Source organism: Salmo salar, chromosome ssa28 (assembly GCF_905237065.1).
Source record: "Salmo salar chromosome ssa28, Ssal_v3.1, whole genome shotgun sequence".
In the NCBI taxonomy this organism is placed as follows: domain Eukaryota; kingdom Metazoa; phylum Chordata; class Actinopteri; order Salmoniformes; family Salmonidae; genus Salmo; species Salmo salar.
In genome coordinates this window covers 21,903,304-21,921,266 of record NC_059469.1, presented here as the reverse complement: position 1 = coordinate 21,921,266, position 17,963 = coordinate 21,903,304, and the positions used below count along the sequence as shown (strand labels likewise).

Here is a 17,963-nt window from a genome sequence, read left to right as displayed (position 1 = left end):
ATTGTTGTGAGAGGAGAGGAAGAGAAAAGAGCAGAAATCCCTGATCATGCAAACTGACCAGGGGGAAGTTGGATTAGTCTGTTAGGGGGATTCCATTTCAGTATAACTAATACTGTCTTTTTCCCCACAATACAGTAGCCCTGATTAATGTTGGTCTCATGAATGACACATCTACAGTATAATGACTTAGGTTATTGCATTATTTTATGGTGTGATTGAAGTGTGTTGGTGAACAATCCACTGAGAATAGGTATTGGTTGCGTGTTGGAAGGTTGATAGATGAAAGCAGAGTCCTGTGAAGAACAAAGTGTTTAGGATAAGTGTGGCTCTTAGAGCTCCAATACTCATTGTGTTTTCTTTCTTCTCTATGAAAAATGTGGGAAAGAGCTCTCTCTCTCTGTGTGTGTGTGTGTGTGTGTGTGTGTGTGTGTGTGTGTGTGTGTGTGTGTGTGTGTGTGTGTGTGTGTGTGTGTGTGTGTGTGTGTGTGTGTGTGTGTGTGTGTGTGTGTGTGTGTGTGTGTGTGTGTGTGTGTTTCCAGATGATAGATGTGTTCAGTGTTTAATAAATGAAGTGCTGAGTGTATTCCTCTCCTGGGTCTCTCTAATGGAAGTCCTGTGTGGACTAGACGCGGAGGCCTCTGTGGTCCGACACAGACAGACCAGCCTGGTTCCAGCCAGCCTGCCTGAACCAGGCCCCCTCCACTACCCTGCCTGACATTCCTCTTCTCCCAGTGAGGGAGGCATTAGCAGCCCCTTCACTTCCACCCACTCCCCAGGCTTGCAGTAAGTCCCTCACACTTAGCACCTCCCTGCCCCAGGCCCGGGCCTGACTAGCACTTGAGGGATCTTCCACACAACCAGGGCCTTTTACAGGCCTTGCCCAAGAAACATTCTCTTTTATCCACACAACCAGGCCCTTGAAATGGGTGTGTTCTGGGGAGCGTAGCCCAGCGTCTCAGACTAGGTCGGCTTTCAGCATTAGGGAGACTCCAGGGTCCAAAGGGACATAGTGAAACACCCCCCGGGGACTGCACTGAGGGACAGAGAGGTGGTGGTTGTGGATAAGCCTTATGATCCATCCATGCTGCTGTATCTGTTACACTAGGCCATGACACTTTTTTTTAATGTGGCTCTGTAACTGATGTCTGTTTGCTGTGTTGATAGGATGTGGTTGCAGCATAGCTAGCCAGCAGAGGGAGATGAGAGAGGGCACAGCTGTAAACAGCATGCAGGCAAACACACACTGACTCACTCACTCTGTGGCTTTAGGCCGGTAATCAATCCGATTCAGCGTTCTACCGTGCTTGCCATTTAAAGGTAGTTTCCAGTTGAGCCGACGTATGCAGTTTACTGTGAATTCGATCGCCGCGAACACGGGAACATTGCCTTAAAAAGATGCTTTATCGACAGTGCGCAATCAGATTAAATCCCTGCTTTAGTTTAGTTTCCTGGCCCTTTAACCAAATATGGATTCTCCTCCAAACAAGGTGCTTTAGGATAACCCCAACGAAAAACAGTATTTGTTAAGCCAGAAGCACTCCAATAAGTCCTGTTTGGTGTGTTTATTGGCAGACCTCTTTCTCTCTCTCTGCTCTATCGGGCACTACTGTAGCCTATATAAAAGCATCCTGGCTGCCAGACAATATTGGAGAGTAACTTGTAAGCCTTCCTGTTGAAGTGTGTTCAGGCATGACTAGTCTGGCAGCCATTCTCTTCAGCTTGGATGAACTCTCATTGACACTCTGGTGAATGTGTCATGTCTCGGATAGCAGCATTCTCATGACTGTGGCTACACACCTGAGACAGAACGGCACAGGACTCCTGAGTTACAGCTGGGGTACACACAGAGGACAACACCCAGGAAATATATCCTCAGGATGACAGGAAACTGCTGAGACAACAGGAAGTGAGACTGCGGCAGAAACGATCATCTTGAGTGAAAGGTGCAGCAGGAACCAAATTAAGCACATTGTAATGCAGCAGACTAAGCCTGCAATACCTGTTAGTCGTAGCCTTTACTGAACATGATATGAATAAATGAACAATGGCTTCAGACAGTATGTCTGCACCATGTCTATGGAGAGGTGTGTGTGTAATGAATTAATCCAGTGTGTGCCCTTCTCAGGTTACCTCCTCCCCTCCCACAGCAGTCAGTCAGTGTGCCAGGTGGCTGATGGATGGAGGGACATGATGTCTGTTTACTGTAGACTGATAGATTGGTGTGTGTGTGTGTGTGTGTGTGTGTGTGTGTGTGTGTGTGTGTGTGTGATTCAGCCTCGGGACATTTTTTTCTTGAGCGGATGGTCGTGGGCCCGGAACATAATTACATATAATTTGTAGAATGCAAATTGACCCACAAGAAGCCAAAACAGATATAATATTTGACTAAAACATCATAATTTCAAACCTTTCTTACATTTGTATATGATCACGTCTCTCTATTATATTTGGGAATACATGGGAACAGATTTCCAAAATTAAAATCACTTGGAGCTGATTTCCTGGTGCTTTTATAGTCTTTTATGTACAACAATAAAAAAATTAAAAATTAAAAAAAATATATATGTATATTCTTTTTTTTATATTTCTGATCGAAAAACTTGGGGTGACAAATAAAACCCCCTGTGGGCCGCCAGTTGGGGAACCCTGGTCTATACCTACTGTACCTCGAGGTAAGCTGCTGTTAATATCCTGACTGTACATGCTGTTCTTGTCCAGAAAAGAAGAAAACCTTTTTTTTCTCCCCCGACACAAACCTCAATCAGAAAATTTTTGCTGCTTCTCATATTACAGCATCATCCGTCTAAAAAAAACTTTAATTTGGCATTAAAAGCACTTGAGGTTGTGAAAGCAGGTCGACTTAGAGTTGTGAAGTGCTTTTAGGCTGCTAGATTAGGAGTGTTGATGGGGCAGAACAGCTGGGCGCGTGGGGGGGGTGCTTGTGGGCAGCCCTAATGACTACCTGTGCAGGTGAGAGTAGCAGGGCGCTGGGTTGGAGCCAAGCCTGGAACCCTGTCCTGCACGGCCATGACAACTTAACTCTGTGAAGCTGTGAACAGAGCATGACATGATGGGGCAGGCCCACCAACAGACCGACAGCTCCCACAGACAGACAGCTACTACAGACCGACTGCTCCCATAGACAGACAGCTCTCACCAACGGACAGCTCCCACAAAAAGAAAAGGGTTATATGAGTTTAAGTATTGTAGATAGATAAACTGTGGCTTCCATCAATGTAATTGTCTGCATCATTTCCAATCCCCCATATATATACAGTACCAGTCAAAAGTTTGGACAAAAGTAATAGTGAAGACATCAAAACTATGAAATAACACATATGGAATAATGTAGTAACCAAAAAAGTGTTAATCAAAATATATTTTATATTTGAGATTCTTCAAAGTAGCCACCCTTTTCCTTGATGACAGCTTTGCACACACTTGGCATTCTCTCAACCAGCTTCATGATGTAGTCACCGGGAATGGATTTCAATTAGCAGGTGTGCCTTGTTAATTTGTGGAATTTCTTTCCTTAAGCGTTTAAGCCAATCAGTTGTGCTGTGACAAGGTAGGGGTGGTATACAGAAGATAGCCCTATTTGGTAGAAGACCAAGTCCATATTATTGCAAGAACAGCTCAAATAAATACAAATAAATGACACTCCATCCTTACTTTAAGACATGAAGGTCAGTTAATCCAGAAAATTGCAAGAACTTTTAAGTTTCTTCAAGTGCAGTCCCAAAAACCAACAAGCACTATGATGAAACTGGCTCTCATGAAGACTGTCACATGAAAGGAAGACCCACAGTTTCCTCTGCTGCGGAGGAGTTACCAGCCTCAGAAATTGCAGCCCAAACAAATGCTTCACAGAGTTCATGTAACAGACACATCTCAACATCAACTGGAGACTGCATGAATCAGGCCTTCAGGGTCGAATTGCTGCAAAGAAACCACTACTAAAGGACACCAATAAGAAGAAAAGACTTGCTTGGGCCAAGAAATGCGAGCAATGGACATTAGACTGGTGGAAATCTGTCCTTTGGCCTGATGAATCCAAATTTGAGATTTTTGGTTCCAACCGCCGTATCTTTGTGAGACGCAGAGTAGGTGAACGGATGACGTCCACATATGTGGTTCCTACTGTGACGCATGGAGGAGGTGGTGTGATGTTGTGGGGGTGCTTTGCTGGTGACACTGTCAGTGATTTATTTAGAATTCAGATGACATGGCCTCCACAATCACCCAACCTCAACCCAATTGAGATGGTTTGGGATGAGTTGGACCGCAGAGTGAAGGAAAAGCAGCCAACAAGTGCTCAGCATATGTGGGAACTGTTTCAAGACTGTTGGAAAAGCAATCCAGGTGAAGCTGCTTGAGAGAATGCCAAGAGTGTGCAAAACTGTCATCAAGGCAAAGGGTGGCTACTTTGAATAATCTAAAATATATTTTGATTTGTTTAACACTTTTTTGGTTACTACATAATTATTTCATAGTTTTGGTGTCTTCACTATTATTCTACAATGTAGTAAATAGTAAAAGAAGTAAAGGAAAACCCTTGAAAGAGTAGGTGTGTCCAAACTTTCGACTGTTAATGTATATATAAAATATATACAGTGAGGGGAAAAAAGTATTTGATCCCTGCTGATTTTGTACGTTTGCCCACTGATGAAGAAATGATCAGTCTATAATTTTAATGGTAGGTTTATTTGAACAGTGAGAGACAGAATAACAACATCAAAAATCCAGAAAACGCATGTCAAAAATTGTATAAATTGATTTGCTTTTTAATGAGGGAAATAAGTATTTGACCCCTCTGCAAAACATGACTTAGTACTTGGTGGCAAAACCATTGTTGGCAATCACAGAGGTCAGACGTTTCTTGCAGTTGGCCACCAGATTTGCACACATCTCAGGAGGGATTTTGTCCCACTCCTCTTTGCAGATCTTCTCCAAGTCATTAAGGTTTTGAGGCTGACGTTTGGCAACTCGAACGTTCAGCTCCCTCCACAGATTTTCTATGGGATTCAGGTCTGGAGACTGGCTAGGCCACTCCAGGACCTTAATAATGTGCTTCTTCTTGAGCCACTCCTTTGTTGCCTTGGCCGTATGTTTTGGGTCATTGTCATGCTGGAATACCCATCCACGACCCATTTTCAATGCCCTGGCTGAGGGAAGGAGGTTCTCACCCAAGATTTGATGGTACATGGCCCTGTCCATCGTCCCTTTGATGCGGTGAAGTTGTCCTGTCCCCTTAGCAGAAAATCAGAATGACCCCCCAAATCATAAATCTTTCCACCTCCATGTTTGACGGTGGGTATGGTGTTCTTGGGGTCATAGGCTGCATTCCTCCTCCAAACACGGTGAGTTGAGTTGATGCCAAAGAGCTCCATTTTGGTCTCATCTGACCACAACACTGTCACCCAGTTGTCCTCTGAATCATTCAGATGTTCATTGGCAAACTTCAGACGGGCATGTATATGTGCTTTCTTGAGCAGGGGGACCTTGCGGGCGCTGCAGGATTTCAGTCCTTCACGGCGTAATGTGTTACCAATTGTTTTCTTGGTGACTATAGTTCCAGCTGCCTTGAGATCATTGACAATATCCTCCCGTGTAGTTCTGGGCTGATTCCTCACCGTTCTCATGATCATTGCAACTCCACGAGGTGAGATCTTGCATGGAGCTCCAGGCCGAGGGAGATTGAGAGTTCTTTTGTGTTTCTTCCATTTGCGAATAATCACACCAACTGTTGTCACCTTCTCACCAAGCTGCTTGGCGATGGTCTTGTAGCCCATTCCAGCCTTGTGTAGGTCTACAGTCTTGTCCCTGACATCCTTGGAGAGCACTTTGGTCTTGGCCATGGTGGAGAGTTTGGAATCTGATTGATTGATTGCTTCTGTGGACAGGTGCCTTTTATAAAGGTAACACGCTGAGATTAGGAGCACTCCCTTTAAGAGTGTGCTCCTAATTTCAGCTCTTTACCTGTATAAAATACATCTGGGAGCCAGAAATCTTTCTGATTGAGAGGGGGTGAAATACTTATTTCCCTCATTAAAATGCAAATCAATTTATAACATTTTTGACATGCGTTTTTCTGGATTTTTCTGTTGTTATTCTTTCTGTCACTGTTCAAATAAACCTACCATTAAAATTATAGACTGATCATTTCTTTGTCAGTGGGCAAACGTACAAAATCAGCAGGGGATCAAATACTTTTTTCCCCTCACTGTATGTACATATTTGTATATGTTTACTTTATTATTTTCTCCTAAGCCTACCACCCCTCCCCTTATTGGAGTAAACTAATGGACAACAACACTTAGGCTTCTACTGTCACGATCGTCTAAAGGAGTAGACCAAGGCGTAGCGTGCTTAGAGTTCCACATGTTTAATAAATATGAAACTCACCAAACAATACAAATGAAAACGAAGCGTGACGTTCTGGGCTGCTCACAGGCAGCTACACAAACACATAACCCCCCCGAACCATATAAAACAAATACCCTCTGCCACGTCCTGACCAAACTACCATAACCAATAACCCCTATACTGGTCAGGATGTGACAGTACCCCCCCCCCCCCCCCCTTAGGTGCAGACCCCGGATGCACCTCACAACAAAAAACCCAAAAATAAACCCCTAACTAAAGGGAGGGAAGGCAGGGTGGCTGCCGTCACCAACAGCTCCTGTGCTACACCCCCCTCCCCAAACCTCTTACAATGGAGGTGGCTTCGGCTCAGGGCTCAGTCCCCTACCTGACCCATCCACCCCCACTGAAATCCTCTGCCTGAGGCCATTCACTGATGACCCTGGACTGTAGGGCGACTCTGGGAGCTCCGGGCTGTAGGACGACTCTGGGAGCTCCGGGCTGTAGGACGACTCACTCGTTTCCGGACTGTAGGCAGACTCACTCGGTGCCGGACTGTAGGCCGACTCACTCGGTGCCGGACTGTAGGCAGACTCACTTGGTTCCGAACTGTAGGCAGACTCACTCGGTGCCGGACTGTAGGCAGACTCACTCGGTGCCGGACTGTAGGCCGACTCACTCGGTGCCGGACTGTAGGCAGACTCACTTGGTTCCGAACTGTAGGCAGACTCACTCGGTGCCGGACTGTAGGCAGACTCACTCGGTGCCGGACTGTAGGCAGACTCACTTGGTTCCGAACTGTAGGCAGACTCACTCGGTGCCGGACTGTAGGCAGACTCACTTGGTTCCGAACTGTAGGCAGACTCACTTGGTTCCGAACTGTAGGCAGACTCACTCGGTGCCGGACTGTAGGCCGACTCACTCGGTGCCGGACTGTACACTGTTGCCAGACACTCTGGACGAGGTACTGTTGCCGGACACTCTGGACGAGGTACTGTTGCCGGATACTCTGGACGAGGTACTGTTGCCGGACACTCTGGACGAGGTACTGTTGCCGGACACTCGGGACTAGGCTGACGCACTGGAAGCCTGATGCGTGGTGCTGGTACTGGATGTGCCAGTTTGGGGACACGCACTTCAGGGCTAGTGCGGGGAGCAGGAACTGGCCGAGTTGGACTGGGCTGACGCACTGGAGGCCTGGTGCGTGATGCTGGCTGTGGATATACCGGACCGTGGAGGCGCACAGGCGGTCTTGACCGCACCTCCTGCACAACCCGTCCTGGCTGGATGGAACTAGTAGCCCTGTACGAGCGGAATGCTGGTACAGGGCGAACTGGGCTGTGCAGGGGCCTGATGGTTGCCATGCGTAGAGTGGGCGTAGGGTAGCCTGGACCTAGGAGGCGCACCGGTGACCAGATGCACTGCGCAGGCATCCTCCTACCAGGCTGGATGCCCACTCTAGCACGGCACTTGCGAGGGGCTGGGATCACTCGCACTGGACTGTGCGTGCGTATGGGCGAGATCGTGCGCACTTCTGCATACCTCGCCGCCCTCCACTCCATACGTTCCTCACAATAAGCACGGGTAACTGGCTTAGGGCTCACCCTTGGCCCAGCCAAACTACCCGTGTGCCCCCCCAAAAAAAATCTTGGGGGTGCCTCTCCGGCTTCCTCGCCAGCCATGTCCCCCGGTAGCGTTCCCGGTCCTCACCAGACTTCCTCCATGGGCCCTCTACGGCCAGAATCTGCTCCCAAGTCCATGACTCGCGACAGTCCACCCGTTGCTCCCTCCTCCGCTGCTTGGTCCGTGTTTGGTGGGTAGTTCTGTCACGATCGTCTAAAGGAGTAGACCAAGGTGCAGCGTGCTTAGAGTTCCACATGTTTAATAAATATGAAACTCACCAAACAATACAAATGAAAACGAAGCGTGACGTTCTGGGCTGCTCACAGGCAGCTACACAAACACATAACCCCCCCCAAACCATATAAAACAAATACCCTCTGCCACGTCCTGACCAAACTACCATAACCAATAACCCCTATACTGGTCAGGACGTGACATCTACTTCCAGATTATACCTACTATATACATTTTACGGACACAGTATATTTTACAACAGTTATCTTTTGTTTGATTTTAGTCCCATCCTTCAGCTACCCTCAACCCCTCCCATCTATCTCTGAAGGCATTCTGTTTTGATTTATTTTTGTCATAAATTTTCCAACTGTGCTGTTTCACAAAACTTCTAAATCTATATACATTTTACGAACACAGTATATTTAGCATTAGTTATCTTGTTATTTTTAGTCCCACCCTTTAGCTCCACTCAACCCCTCCCATCTATTTCTGAACAGCATCCAGTTTTGATTTCTATTTGCCATTTATTTTTCAACTGTGCTGTGATGTTTCACAAAAGTTCTGAACCTTTCTATTCTCATCATTTCTAAAGATTGTAAATTAAAGATAAACATTTTTGCTAAGAGTATTATTATATTATTGATCGATTGACTAGGACATTTCAAATCACCCAGCAGTGCTATTTGAGAGAGTTAGCTCCATGTAAATGTTACAATTCTTCAGCCATTCCTGAACCTGCAAACAAAAACAAGCTACATATGGACAGTACCAAAACAAATTATCTAATGATTCTGTCTCTTCGCAGCAAAATCTGCAGAGCTGGGATCGTGTATCCCCCATATATATAACATTCTATTGGTTTCAAAGAATTTTGTATAATTTAAATTGGAAAAACACTTAACTTTTGAATCCGGCGTTGTTTTGTGTATCAGTTCATAAACCATGTGTCATAGAATCGGTACATCGAAATTATTTTCCCAACTATTTTGCAATCTGTATGGCACAGCTGTCAATTTTTGGTCCTTAAATGAAACTGGTATACTTTTTTATTTATCACAATTTTCTTTAACCATTTTTTGTCTTTAATGCAGGGCAGACAGAGAAGTTCCTTACTTTCTCCCCCTTCCACTTGCCTCTTCGGTTTTTGCGGTAATGCATAGAGCAGACATTTCCATATATTTTTGTTAGCTGCATGTGTGACATAACTCCACCGTCCTATTTATGATATAATTTACAAAGATTATACCGTTTATAGTCTTTTCTGGTGGATTAAACTGAAATTGCAACCAACTTTCCATGGCTTGTTTTAAAAATAGCAATATTTTGGAGATTGAAATCTGAATAAAGGGAAAAAGGCCATTCTTGAGCATGGGGTGAGACATTCTTACTAATAATATCTTTGAGAACCAGTTCGGATTTAATAACTTCTTAGGGATAGGGGGCAGTATTTGGAAGTTTGGATGAATGAGGTGCCCAAAGCAAACTGCCTGTTACTCAGGACCAGAAGCTAGGATATGCATATAATTAGTAGTATTGGATAGAAAACTCTAAAGTTTCAAAATCTGTTAAAGTAATATCTGTGAGTATAACAGAACTGATATAGCAGGCGAAAACCCGAGGAGAATCCATCCAGATTTTTTTTTTTGGAGGTGACACCATTTAAAATGCCTGTCTATGCGGAAATCGAGGGAAATCCTCCCAGATTGCAGTTCCTAGGGCTTCCAGTAGATGTCAACAGTCTTTAGAAAGAGTTTCAGGCTTGTTTTTTGAAAAATGAGCCAGAATTTGTAGTTTAGTGGCTCCCATTTTGGTTGTAGTGTTATGACGCGCGTGGATGAGACCGCGCACTTCATTATTTATCTCCGGTAATGAACAGACTATTCTCCATCTTAAATTTGATTATTTATTTACATATTAGGGTACCTGAGGATTGATTAGAAACGTTGTTTGACTTGTTTGGACGAAGTTTATTGGTAACGTTTGGGATTCATTTTGTATGCATTTTGAACGAGGGGAAACCGGTGGATTATTGAATGAAGCGCGCCAACTAAACTGACTTTTTCGGGATATAAAGAAGGACTTTATCAAACAAAACAACCATTTGTGATGTAGCTGGGACCCTTTGGATTGCAAACAAAGGAAGATCTTCAAAGGTAAGTGATTTATTTTATCGCTATTTCTGACTTTTGTGATACCTCTGCTTGGTTGGAAAATGTATGTAATGCTTTTGTACGCGGGGTGCTGTCCTCAGATATTCGCATGGTGTGCTTTCGCCGTAAAGCCTTTTTGAAATCTGACAGAGCATCTGGATTAACAACAAGTTAACCTTTTAAATGATGTATGATACTTGTATTTTCATGAATGTTTAATATTACGATTTATGTATTTTGAATTTGGTGCTCTGCAAATTCACCGGATGTTGTCGAGGCCGGGCGCTGCGGTACGCCTATCCCAAAGTTAAGTATAATTTTTGCCTAATTGAAGCCTTTAGTGAGCTGTCTAATGCTTTAATATTTAATCATTTCTGCCCTCCTAATTCATATTCATTACATAAAAAGGACAGTTTAATTTTGTCTAGCATACTGTTCCAAATAAAATATAATATTTTTTGCTCATATAAATAAAAAAACAAGTTGCTAGTTGTAGGCAAGGCCATAAGCAAATAGATAAACTGTGATATGACTAAATAGTTAATCAGGGTGATTTTTCCACAAACAGAAAGGTATTTTCCTTTCCATGGTAGCAAGATTTGATCTAATTTTGCAAACTTTCTATTAAAATGTACTGTAGTGAGATTATTTATTTAGGGATATGAATACCGAGTATGTCCACTTCAACGTCAGACCATTTTATTGGTAAACTACACAGTAATGTAAAAGTTAAATTTTTTGTGACCAATGCGTAATATAGTAAATGTACCATAATTTGGTTGTAATCCAGAGAGGTTAGAAAAATTATCTAGATCTTCTGTGAGGCTATGGAGCAGTGGCGATTTTAGCATGTAAATATTGGTATGGGGGAAAAAATGGACTGCGTGCCAGCAAAGCCACTACAACACAACACTAAACAATACATTAATTGCACTATAACGGTGACAAACGGTGCCCACAAACTGCTAAGGCCTATGTAAAGCTGTCCCAACAGCAGTCCCAACATCTTACCACTGCAACATATGGCTATCAGAGGAGCCTTGTCTGGCAGCGAAACAGTTAATTCAGCCTCATTTATTGCATTTAAAAAAAACATAGATGATATGGCTGACTTGCTTAAACAAATGTGGTTTCTAATGACAATTGAGATGTACAAACTATGACATAAGGGGACGACAAGGGGATAAGAGGCAATCCGTAATTTCGATTAAGACAATGAGCGAGCTAGGACAGACGTAGTCAATATAACTATTTGTTTAGCACTTTTGAAATTTACAGCGACAGAATTCAGAACATGGGCCATTCTTATGGTGTTCTCCTTGTACACCAAGTCAGAACCATAGGATAAATAAAGGGGGCATATAAGTAGACAATGAAAGCTCTTGCAATATTCGATGATTACATTTCTCTTAAACAGGTTATAGGCTACATTTGCACCACCTAGTCAGAACAGTAGGTGAAATGAAGAGGGGTAAATAAACCAAATTATTAGGGGGAGGCACATGGGCTACTAACATCTTACTACACAAAATACACTTAGTATTACTTTCTTAACTACAGTATACATATGTCCCTGGCATATTGCATAATTTATGCAGCGGCATACAATAGATTTTTGGACTCACCCTGTTGTGCTGTGCTCACTTGAACAGGAAGGTGGCGCGGCTGTCCTTCGTAGACACATTTTGTCATCAAAGTCTGGCATTCTCTGGATTTATGGTGCTTTCAAAACAACTGGGAACTAGGAAAAAGCAAGGTTAAATCATGATGACGTCATTGATCTTCAGGTCGTAGCTCTAGAAAGAGGCCGGATTTACAATTTCGAGTTGGACGACCGTTCGAACCGTATTTTCCCAGTCGGAACTTGTTTATTCCCGACTTCCCAGTTGTCTTGAACTCACTGAAGTGAAGTTTTTGCAGTTCCGAGTTAACAGTTGTTTTGAGCACGGCACAAATCATGCTTCCTTGACAGCATGGCCAATGTTGAATGTTTAGCATTTTAAACTTGTAAAAGAGCCCCTTTATCCCAGATTTAGGATCACACAGCCACTGTCACTGATTCCTTCCAAACCACTCAGTGTTGAATTTGTGATTTCCAACTTGTTGTGTAATGTTTATGTCCAATGGCCGATGAGCAACGATATGTTTACTCTATCATTTCTCTTTATATGACAAGGATTAAAAAAGATTTGCTAGTAGATTGTCGACTTGTTTCATGATGATGACTGGTAGTTAAGATTTTGGAAGTATGATGTATTGACAGTCCAATCAAAGCTACTGTACATATAACGTGATTTGACATCATTTTATCTGTGGCCAGTGACCTGGAGCCTTCTTGGATGGACACTTCTAATGTAACTCTATGGCAGCACTCAAAGGGATAGAATTCTTTAGGTCTACCCTTAGACTTGGCAGTGACGTAGTGTCCCTATGAGTGACAGAACACTGAGCCAGTCATGGCGCAACGCTCCGTATTTTCTGTTGGCTTGCCCCAGTGGCGCACAACCTGACACAAACCAACCAAGGATGTGCTATCAAACCTGACATTACCATTTTTTTTAAGATGATATAATACAGTTTAGTGCTTTTACATAAAGAATAATGACCGCAACCCAGCTATGATAAAATAATAAACATACAATGGAATGTAAATTAATAAAAAAATAAATGTATCACCTCTTGAGGTGACCCATTGACCCAGTCCTCTTTGCTGTACAATTGCATCAAAATAAAATGCCTGTGCATAATCTATGGTAACAACATCACTCTGCTACACATACATGTATGAAATGGTAGTCTCTATGGGGAATTATGGCAGCACAGTAGGCCTAGGCCACAGATATCCTACAGTATAATGTGATTCTATGACCTAGGTAGCAGTGGCGGTCAGTGCCGTTTAAGATGAAGGAGGATGATAATTTTTTTATTAGCATGTCCTTATTTATATTACAGCATATTGGATGACTGCCATTCATATTCTATTCTCCCAGCTCAATGTAACATACATTTGAGTAATCAAGGTGACAGACCGCCTTGCACATTCTTGCCTGCATCTAGCTAATCTAGTCTGTAATCGTTAATCCAGCAGTTGCAAACGAGAGTTTGTATTGGACAAATTCAGGTAGTTTATCCCCGTTTTGTTCTGTTTGCTTCCATTTAAGAAACGTTTTTCAACAGAATCGGCGGAATGAATATACCCCTGATCACACGCTAACACTGTTCACTTTCATAGCAGCCCCATACAAACAGCACGATCACTTTTATCATTGTAACTATAATTCCTTGTCGTATCTACGTGCTCTCCTCTTCTCACCTTTTGCCTTCGCTTGTGGACTTCAGTGACCAGGTGAAAAAATCTTTCCAAGCCAAACCTTCATATCATAACAGTTAACCGCTAACCGTTAGTAAACCTGCAACAATCATGCAGTACAGTGTAGTTAGCAAGCAGTTTAGCAGTTAATAAAACCAAAAGCTTTCCTTAAGTTGGAAGAATTCCCATGTTGGATAGCCATAGCCAATAAGCTAACATAGCATCCCTCTCTGTTTGAGCCAGATGTTTGAGTGGGCTAAATTAGCCAGCTGCATTCGCTAGCTAAGTAAGTGAAAAACAAATTAATTTGTTCAAAACTGTTAAACTATTGTCCTATTTCTCTTTGAGTCAACTACTCACCACATTTTATGCACTGCAGTGCTAGTTAGCTGTAGCTTAAGCTTTCAGTACTAGATTAATTAGCTGATCCTTTGATTGGGGGGACAACATGTCAGTTGATGCTACAAGAGCTCTGATAGGTTGGAGGACGTCCTCCGGAAGTTGTCATAATTACTGTGTAAGTCTATGGAAGGGGTGAGAACCATGAGCCTCTTAGGTTTTGTATTGAAGTAAATGTACAGAGAGGAGGACAGAAACTAGCTGTCCTTCGGCTACACCATGGTGCTACCCTACAGAGTGCTGTTGAGGCTACTGTAGACCTTCATTGTAAAACATTTGAATTTGAATATATTTAGTATAGTTTTATCTAAAAAGGATAACTTTTATAATGTTTCACTATTTATATTTTTATGAAATTCACTGAGGATGGTCCTCCCCTTCCTCCTCTGATGAGCCTCCACTGCTAGGTAGGCAATGTGACAGTACCAGAACACTGGGGTGGCCATCATTCTGGAGCATCATAATGCCATTGTCATGACAACATACACTCTTTCTGAACACTTGGAGCAGAGCACAAGCAAATCTTTCAGAAACCTATTAGACTGAGTGAAACCCATAATTATTGTTCACTGGAAAATGTGTTTTGCTTTCCCAGTACCTAACGAGCTGACACCGTAGAGAGAGAACCAGCCCCAGAGCAGCGCTCCTGGAGTATTGTAGGGGTTTAGTGCTCCAAGGCACAACAACAGGTGGCACCGGAGATATTCCTGCCAACAGCCCTCTGACTGAGCAGATCATTTTGCTAGATATTCTTCACCCAGACTTGGAATTCCTCAGATCAGGTGCACCAGATCACCCCCGGATAATAACGTGCCTCTTCCTTCAAAGCTACCACTAACCCCTACAGTTTAATATAAATGTTCTATTCTATTTCACATTTTCTTTCCCAGCCAGCTCCTCAGCTGGAGCAAGAGGGCTCTAGGAGAAAGATGGAGAGGGGGATAGAGAGAGTTAAGGAGAGTGTGGATGCAGAGATGAAGGAAGCCACTGTGGAGGTTCTCTATGAACTGCTGGAGAAGATCCAGAAGGAAAGAGAGAAGGTGGAAATAAAGGAGAAGCTGTTGGAGAAGGGAGTGGAGTAACGCAAAAGAGGCACTGAAGTCGAGGAGGGAAGAGGTAGAGAGGAAGGAAACGGAGGTGGCCAGGCAGAGAGATGTGGTGGAGAAGGAGAAACAGAGGGTGACGAAGGAGAAGAAAAAAGTGGAGAAGCAGAGGGAGGAGGTAGAGATGAAAGACAAGGGGCTGGATGGACAGAAAGAGAAACTGGAGAAGAAGAGCGATAAGCTGGAAATATTGGAGAAAGTTGGAAAGTTGGAGTTGGACAAGGAGAAAGAGATGTTGGAGAAGAAGAAGATGATAGTGGAAAGGTTGAAACTGGATGTGGATGAGAGACTGAAGAAAATTACAAGAACAGGAGAGATTATTAAAAAGAAAGAGAAGATGGACAGAATGAAAATAGAAGTGGAAGAGAAGGCAAAGATGGAGGTGAAGAAAGTGAAAGAAGAGTTGGAGGGATTGGAGAAGAAGATTAAAGAGGGACAGGAGAGGGAGAAAGGGAGAGAGAGAGAGGGAGGAGTTTGAGAAGAGGAAGGAAGAGGAGGTGGAGCGTGTGATGTTGGAAATGGAGGAGAAGCTGAAGATGGAGGTAGAGAGGTTGAAGCTTATGAAGGTAAGGACGGAGGAAAAGTGGAAGACGAAGATGGAGAGAGTGATAGAGTTGATTGTGGAAGAGAAGATAAACGAGAGAAATTAGTTTGACTGTAAGAGACAGGATGTGGACGAAGTCCGAGAGGAGTTGGAAGGAGTGATGGAGAAGATGAAAGAAAAGGGGGAGATGTTTAAGAAGGAGGTGGAGAAGATGAAGCTGGAGAAGGAGAAGGCGGTGAAAGAAGTGAGGAGGGAAATGGAGGAGAAGTGAGAAAAGGAAGTTAAGCAAATAAAGGTGGAGGTGGAAGAAAAATGAAAGAAAGAGATGAAAAGCGTGAGAGAGTGGATTGAGAGAGCAGAGGAGACCTTATGTAATTGTCCTACAGCATACGATACAGGTGCCTCTATTGCCACAGCTACTAATCAGTAGAATTCACTTGAATGTATGTAGCCAGAGCCACTATTAAGTTGCAATTGAATGGACTCCAGCAAAGTGGTTGTCCTAGGTGTAATACGACCTCAGATTTATGGGTTATTATAAAGTAAGAAAGTTGTACTGAACTCATAAGGAATTTTTTATTATCTTCTAAAAATCTGTGGGATTACATAATTAATTGAAATGAAAATGTAACAGCAGGAACTCTTACAGACTGGGCCAAGAGCATGATTTATGTTTTTACCTCTACTACTACTACTGTACTAATGCTACTACTACTACTGTACTACTACTGCTGCTACTACTACTACTGTACTACAACTACTGCTACTACTACTACTGTACTACTACTACTGCTGTACTACTACTGCTACTACCACTACTGCTGCTACTGCTACTGTACTACTACTACTACCACTACTACTATTACTGCACTACTACTACTGTACTACTACTACTACTACTACTACTACTACTACTACTACTACTACTACTACTGTACTACTACTACTGCTTCTTCTACTACTACTGTACTACCACTACTACTACTGTACTACTACTACTACTACTGTACCTCTACTACCGCTACTACTACTACTACTGTACTACTACTATTGCTACTACTGCTACTACTACTGTACTACTACTGCTGCTACTACTACTACTGTACTACTACTACTGCTTCTTCTACTACTACTGTACTACTACTACTACTACTGTACTACTACTACTGTGGGTACTACTAATACTGTACTACTACTACTGCACTACTACTACTGCTGCTACTACTACTACTGCTTCTTCTACTACTACTGTACTATTACTACTGCTACTACTACTACTACAGTACTACTACTACTACTACTACTACTGTACTACTACTACTGTGGCTACTACTACTACTGTACTACTACTACTGCACTACTGCTGCTGCTACTACTACTACTGTACTACTACTGCTACTACTACTACTACTGTACTATTACTACTGCTGCTACTACTACTACTGCACTACTACTACTGCTTCTTCTACTACTACTGTACTATTACTACTGCTACTACTACTACTACAGTACTACTACTACTACTACTGCACTACTACTACTGCTGCTGCTACTACTACTGTACTACTACTGCTGCTACCACTACTACTGCACTACTACTACTACTGCTCCTACTACTACTACTGTAATACTACTACTGCTGCTACTACTACGTCGGTACTACTAATACTGCTGCTACTACTGCTTGTTCTACTACTACTGTACTACTACTACTACTGTACTACTACTACTGCTACTACTGCTTGTTCTACTACTACTGTACTACTACTACTACTGTACTACTACTGCTACTACTCCTACTACTACTGCTGCTACTACTACTACTGCTGCTACTGCTACTGCTACTGCTACTGTACTACTACTACTGTACTACTACTGGGCTACAGGTACCACTACTGCAGTCACTACTTCTACTGTTGTTATCAGACTAAAGGCTACTATCTCACTACTGTAATACAGTCACTACTTCTACTACTACACTGGCTGAAGCAAGTCGCACATTTTTTCTTCAGGAAAATTACCCTTTCTAGTTTACTTTATTAACATAACCAATACAATAGTAAATATAAAATGTTGGAATGGTGACTGACTAAAGAGAAGAAGAAAAACAATACTAGAGCTGCACATGATTTACTTTGTCTAGTTCAATAGAAATGTTGGAATAGTCACAAATTGAAAACTAATTTCAAATTCAGATAAATCAAGCAGAACTGAACTACCTTCATTTGACATGTATT

The 17,963-nt window shown here is 42.8% G+C and overlaps 1 long non-coding RNA gene across 2 annotated transcripts in view; it reads right to left on the bottom strand.

The window, feature by feature from the left end:
* LOC106589719 (uncharacterized) overlaps positions 1 to 17,963 on the bottom strand; it is a 90,568-nt gene that overhangs the window by 59,514 nt on the left and 13,091 nt on the right. The window lies entirely within an intron of this gene.